Here is a 6,492-nt window from a genome sequence, read left to right as displayed (position 1 = left end):
CATCTTGTCAAATAGGCTGGGATCTTACTGAATCTGATGACCACAATATTAAGCTCAAATGAGCTTAACAGGCTGCATAAGTGGCTGAATCTCGCAGGATGAATTTTAATAGGAATAACCATAAATAAATACACTTGACTTGGGCTCCAAAAACCCATTGGTAAAATAGTTTTTAATTGAAGATGGAGGAAAACAACTAGTCTAGGGCTATCAAGTAATAGTTCAAGATAAGTCAACAGAGTGGGTGGGTCTGCTATTAACCTAATGGTACTTAGGGTCAACTTCACAACAAACTTGTAAAGCCAAGGCAGATGTGAGAACCCTGACCTGCGTTACATAGTGTAGTGGTAAAACCTTGTTGTTGTTGTTGATCTTTTTTTTTAATTCAAAGTTTATATCTGGGCACTATACCTTAAGAACACGTTTTCTGTGCTTATTGATGGAATATAAAATCATGTAAAATAAAGAAAAACTATAGGAATATACAATGTTTTCGAGGCTTGCAGGACCCCAACCCAATATGATAGCACCCTGCAATGTGGCCATGGCAGTCTCCCTCAAAAGCCACAAAGGGTCAGGGAATTTGGATCCTGGATGGCTGGATGGTTAGAGGCGCTGGGAGTGGACCAAGCCTTCGTGTCCTGCAGGAAGAAGAGGAAGGAGAGAAGCTGGATACTCTGTAGGATATTCTTTCTGTTTTCCTGGAAGATTTTCTTCTTAATATCTGCAAGGAGATTGTAGAACAGTGGTCAGAAACTCAGAATATTATCAACAAAGTGAAAAAAAAAGAAGATAAGGTCCAGGCCATTGCCACCCTAATCGAGAGGCGAGCACAGAAGAGGAGAAGCAGAGAAAAGCTGCCCTGCTGGCCCAGGATGCTGATATGACAGAGGAAGAGGATGAATCAGATGAGAAGGATGATTCCGGTGCCACCACAGCGAGCCTTGGTTCTCATGAATCTCTGTCCTGAAACACCAATGTGGAAGATGTCCTCAATGCTCAGAAGTTGGAGCGAGACTCACTGTGGGATGAGTCCCAGAGGAAGAAGGAGCAGGACAGGCTGCAGAGGGAGTGGGACAAACTAGGCAAGCAGGAACATGAGGAAAAGGAAAAGAAAAGGACACAGAGAGGGGAGCGAAGGCGGTAACCCTGGCCGCTCTACCCTGCCTCTCATGAACTTGATCAAAGGGGGATCTGGTTGTGCATATGTGTATTTAAGAGAAATGAGAGAACACTGCAGAGTGATTTCCCAAGGCATTTTTCTCTTTTGTTTACAAGGTCAAAAGGAAAATAATAATCATTTCTCACTATAAAATGTGCCATGTATTGGTGGTATGATGTTCACATTATTATAATTGATATCTATACAAAAAAGCTAGAATGGGGATCATCGCTCTCTTTTAATACTGAGATCTTGTTGTTCTCCATTTAAAGGTCTTCCTTTCCCTTGATAAATAGAAGGGTTCAGAAAGCTAACAGTTATAGTGTTTTCATCCTGAAGGATGAGAAATATGACCACTCTTCTGAGATGAAAAGTGGGAGTGAAAATTGCTTCAGAAGCAGTGTTTACCCCTGAATATAGTGTTGTCTTATTGCTGAAATAGAAAGCCAATGAGGATCCCTGCCTGAATCTAAATTTTATGTTATAATCAACCAACTAAAAAAATGAGAAGAAATTATTTGTGGTGCACTTGAGATCTGAGTTCTTTTAAAAGAAAGTTTCAGCCTATACGAGAGTTTTTAGAGATAGTTAACATATTTTTCTTCATCTAGGCTGACTCTAAGAAGGATATGTCAAAGACAGGTGTAATCACGCATGCCTGTAATCCCAGTACTTGGGAGACTGAGACAGGAAGATCGCAAGTTCAAATTCAAAGCAAGTCTAGGCAACTTAGCAAGACCCTGTCTCAAAAACCTAAAAAAAGGGCTAAGGGTGTAATTCAGTGATAGAGTGACTCTGGGTTTAATCTCCAGCACCACACAGAAAGAAAGAAAGAAAGAAAGAAAGAAAGAAAGAAAGAAAGAAAGAAAGAAAGAAGAAAAAAAGAACGGTGTGTCAGCATTGAGTGCAAACTATCATTGTTAGCTAGAGTCATTTTTTTTTTTATAATCATGAATCCTCTTGAGTGCTGGTAGAGATTTTAATCCTGATTTTCCCTAAAATATATGAGTATTAAGGCCTGATAATTTCTGGTTTAGAGAAACTGGAGCAATTGTTCTTTTATGGAAGAACACTGAAAATCTTATTAACACAAATCTTATTAACACAGTACACCTACAATACATAGTAGGTGTTCAACAAGTTTATTGAAGGTGTGAATGGGAAAACTGTGAGTCAAAAGTGAGCAGAACTCTGCATTTCTAGTCACCACAAGCCACTGTCAGTTATAAACAAGCCTTTCTCTACGGGTCTTCAGCCAGTATCAGACTGTCCAGAAGCATAAGAGACCAATTTCTCTGATAAGACAGAAAGTAGATATTTTATACCAGGTAGGGGTCAGAAAACTACCAAACACAGGCCAGAATTGGCCTTTGGTGCAAGTTAAAAACAGTTTTGATATTTTAAAAATATTATAAAAAATACACGCTAAAGATCATATATGACCTATAAGACCGAAAATATTAACTACCTGGCCCTTTGGAGAAAGTTCAGTGACTTTGTTTTATTTATTTATTTATTTATTTATTTATTTATTTATTTATTTATTTTGGTGGTACTGGGGTTCCTGGAAGCCCTTCTACCTCCGGGCTACACTCCCAGACCTAGTTTTTACATTTTTATTTGGAAACAGGGTCTCCTAAGCCAGCGCGTGTGGCTGGCTTTGAACCTGCGCAATCCTCCTGTCTCTGCCTCCTAAACGCGGGGATTACAAGCGTGTGCCACCACGCCCGGCTCAGTGACTTTGTTTTATATCAACTATGAGATTAACAAAAACTTTGTGCAGAAGGTTGAAAAAAAAATCGTGGTTAAGGAAAAGAAGGTATGTTACCTCTTCAAGAAGCCCTGTAACCATGGCATTGCAAAAATAACCAGCTTTTTAAAAATATAAACTTTAAGTTGTAAAAAAAATGAAAATGTTTTGCCTGGAAGAAATAAGAGCTTTATTCTTAAAGAGAAAAGGGTTTATGTTTTCTGATGCTGAGTATATAGAAGAACCACTAGATATTTCTGACCTAGAAGGGTCAGTAATGTGTGGTGCTTCTGAGTCTGCTAGGATATTTACATGTGTATTCTGTTATATATATCATTTAAAAAAAGCTATTTCAGAACATTTAGTGACACTAAAAAGGCAAATAGAAAGCCCTACCAAACTATTTTTGTTACCACATAGATAAGTCCTCAGGTTGATTTGACTAGAAATTTCAATTTCTAAGCTCAAGCTAGATATAGGGCAGGTAGCTTGTGTTGTGCTGATTGGGTCATCTTGGGTACATTCATGCCTTTTCAATATAGCTCTAAATATAAATAGAAAATGAGTTGCAAAAATACTCTTAACATCCTCATGAAAGCAACTCCTAGGGCTCGGTAGAACTTAGTGGTAGACCACTTGTATAGTTTGCATGAGGCCCTGAGCTGTAAGATGCTTGCACTTCTGTTCCGTTGCTTTTTCCAGCTTCTTAACAAAGGCTGAAACATCTCCAGATCCCAAATACTTGTTCCCAGGAATATTGGATATTATAAAATATATACTGACAAAATAAGTAAATCAGTTCGTTGGAGTTTATTTTAATAAAATTAATAAAATCAAGTCTCTGATTCTTTTTTCTTCCTATTAACATCCTCTGTTTTATTTTTGCTGGCCACCAGCTGGGCATTTTTTCCCTTTTCTTTCTTTCTTTTTTTGTTCCCACCACAAAATGACTCAAAACTGCAAGATAATTAGACAAAAAGAAATTTATCCAAAAGTTACACAGAGCCAACTATGTCAGCAATGGAAAGAACTAGTACATTTTGTTTTGAAAATAAAAAAAAATTCTGGCTATTTGTCTACTTAACTCCTAAATATTCCTGTCTGTTGAATCCTGAAAGAACAAGTTTGCCTTTTTTTAAAATTTGTTTTTGAAACTACAAGGTAAAATTTTGGGGGCATCTCCAAACACCGTCATTTGTAAAATATAGAATGTTAAATTATACTACAATAGTGTGTATATATATATGTGTGTGTATATATGTGTATTTATATATATTTTTATATATTAAATATATATTATATATTTATATATATAAATATATATAATATATATAAATTATATATATATATGTATATATATATATATATACCAGCTAGATTTGATGGTTAGATTGTTAGAATGCAATGCATGTATTGGTTTTTTTTATAAGTAGGAGTCAAAAGTAGGCTAAGATCCGGGTGCGGTGGCACATGCTTATAATCCCAGTACTTAGGAGGATGAGACAGGAGTATTGCAGGTTCAAAGCCTGACTCAGCTACTTAGAGAGGTCCTTCACAACTTAGTGAGATCCTGTTTCAAAATAAAGAACATAAAATAGGGCTGGAGGTGTAGATCAGAGGTAGAATGTCTCTGGTTTCAATCTCTAGTACTGCAAAAAAAAAGTAGGATTAAGAGTTTTAATATATTTCTTAATTAAAACTCATGGTATTAAATTTCCTTAGTATTGTTCTTTTCTTTCTTGATATATTAATATATTACAATGTACTCTTATTTACAAAATTTAGAGATCATTTGAAAAACTCAAACCAAACCTGTATGGCCAGCTTTGTCTCAAATTATGCGGCAAATGAACATCGAGGCAGAAAAGTAGAAGTTTTGCCTTCATAGTTTTATTTTCTCAATAAATGTGGGCCAGTTCAATCCACTGCTTTCTGGGCTAAGATACCTAGAAAGGGCTGACTATTTTGGAATAGACACCCTGCATTCGGCTGTGCTTTAAGATACAAACCATCATGAGTACAGAAAAAAGAATCAAATAGTCATTTCAAAGAACTTCATCTTTGGCTCCCCAGGAGACTAGAACAGAGGCTGTCCTGTTATACTGCGTTCTAACAAACACTTTCCATATTTAGAGCTTTTTCCTCTAAAGTATTTTAGTCCATACTATGTTATCTAATTGAAGAGCAAACGTATACATTCAAAGCATGCACTTTTGAGAAGCAAAATCCTGCTGAAGTATGAGGTTGTGTGGCTACATATCACTTTAATAGAGCTACATACTGAGCAACATAACTTTTAATTCATGAAAGAGTTTAGAGCTCGCAGGTTGCAAAGGATTAAGTTTTACCCTAATTACTTTCTCAGAAAAGCCAGTGGAAAATTAGATGCATCCCACCAGGCAATAAATATATCACACTAAACAAAATTTAAAGTAGAGCACAATCAGCCGCTTTTCTTTGTTCTTTCAAAGGAGAAACGGATTAAACCTTTTAAGAGAAAGATCAAGAGCATTTTATGGGAAATTTGGGAAAAAAACTATTTGGACTGAAATCAAAATGTTATGAATAGTACTTTCTAAGTAATGACACATATCAGCAGTATTTGTAACCATAAGAACAATGTGATAAATTTTAATCACTTGGGACTCCAGCTCTGTGGGAAGTGCTCACTACACAGACATCATTTATAGGTTTCCAGTTATGACCTATGTCTAAAAGACATTTTAATGATAACTGGAGAAAGTAGATAGATTGTCTTCCTCAAGTGTTGAAGTTCCTGCTTGTTGTCATCCTTACTCTTGTAAAGAGCAGAGGCTTTCAAAGGTCCTCTTTAGCCTCGCAGTCAGGGTACAAGACCAAAGGGATGGAAATATCTAAGATAAAATATGCCAAAAACGTACACTCCTCAGGATTTCCTGTGGGAGTCGGACCAAAATAAAGCAATATTAATAAATATAAATTCTGGAACACTATTATCAACAGAAACAGGGTCTTGAAATGTACCCTTGAAATTCTTCTTGTTTTCTCAGGCAGGTCAATTATTTCAGTGTAACTGTGCAGGACGTTAGACCTCCCTACAGGGACAGTTGCTTTAAATTACATTAAAGTCTCAAAGACTTTCATGGGCATGTTAGAGGAAGGAGCTTAATTTGTTGGGTGCTCTAAATCTTTGAGTTCACTCAGGGTCCTTTGGCCCCCTGATCTTGAAAACATTTTGGGGAAAAAATTTACTTTTAAAGCATCAGATCACTAAAAGATATGTGATTGGTCAATTTGCTTTTTAGTGTTTTATTTCTGTCTTTGCTGCATTTAGGGGAAGAAAGGGTGTTCAGGTAATAAAGATGAAACAAAAGAAAGATGAAAGTAATAACAAAAGAGAAGTCTTATATTCTTGAACCATGAAATATTGCCTCATTCCTTCAGATTTCATCTTCATGATATGAAATACAGCCCTTTAAATAGAGCTCAAAGGAAAATAAAAATGTTCTGGTCCAAGGTTTCTCATGTGGTAAGACTTTGAGTTGTTGGCCCTTTATGGCTTCCAAGTTCTCCAAGCAAGCAAATTGTCGCTCTCAGTCAG

The 6,492-nt window shown here is 36.4% G+C and overlaps 1 pseudogene across 1 annotated transcript; it reads left to right on the top strand.

Moving 5' to 3' along the window:
* The first annotated feature begins 520 nt into the window (after positions 1-520).
* Positions 521-1,147, top strand: LOC308266274 (coiled-coil domain-containing protein 43-like; annotated as a pseudogene). The gene has a single exon. The product of its transcript is annotated as a coiled-coil domain-containing protein 43-like (transcript).
* Positions 1,148-6,492: the final 5,345 nt, after the last annotated feature.

This window comes from Muscardinus avellanarius, assembly GCF_963383645.1.
Source record: "Muscardinus avellanarius genome assembly, chromosome: 8".
Taxonomy (NCBI): Eukaryota; Metazoa; Chordata; class Mammalia; order Rodentia; family Gliridae; genus Muscardinus; species Muscardinus avellanarius.
This window is presented reverse-complemented; position numbering and strand designations above follow the sequence as displayed.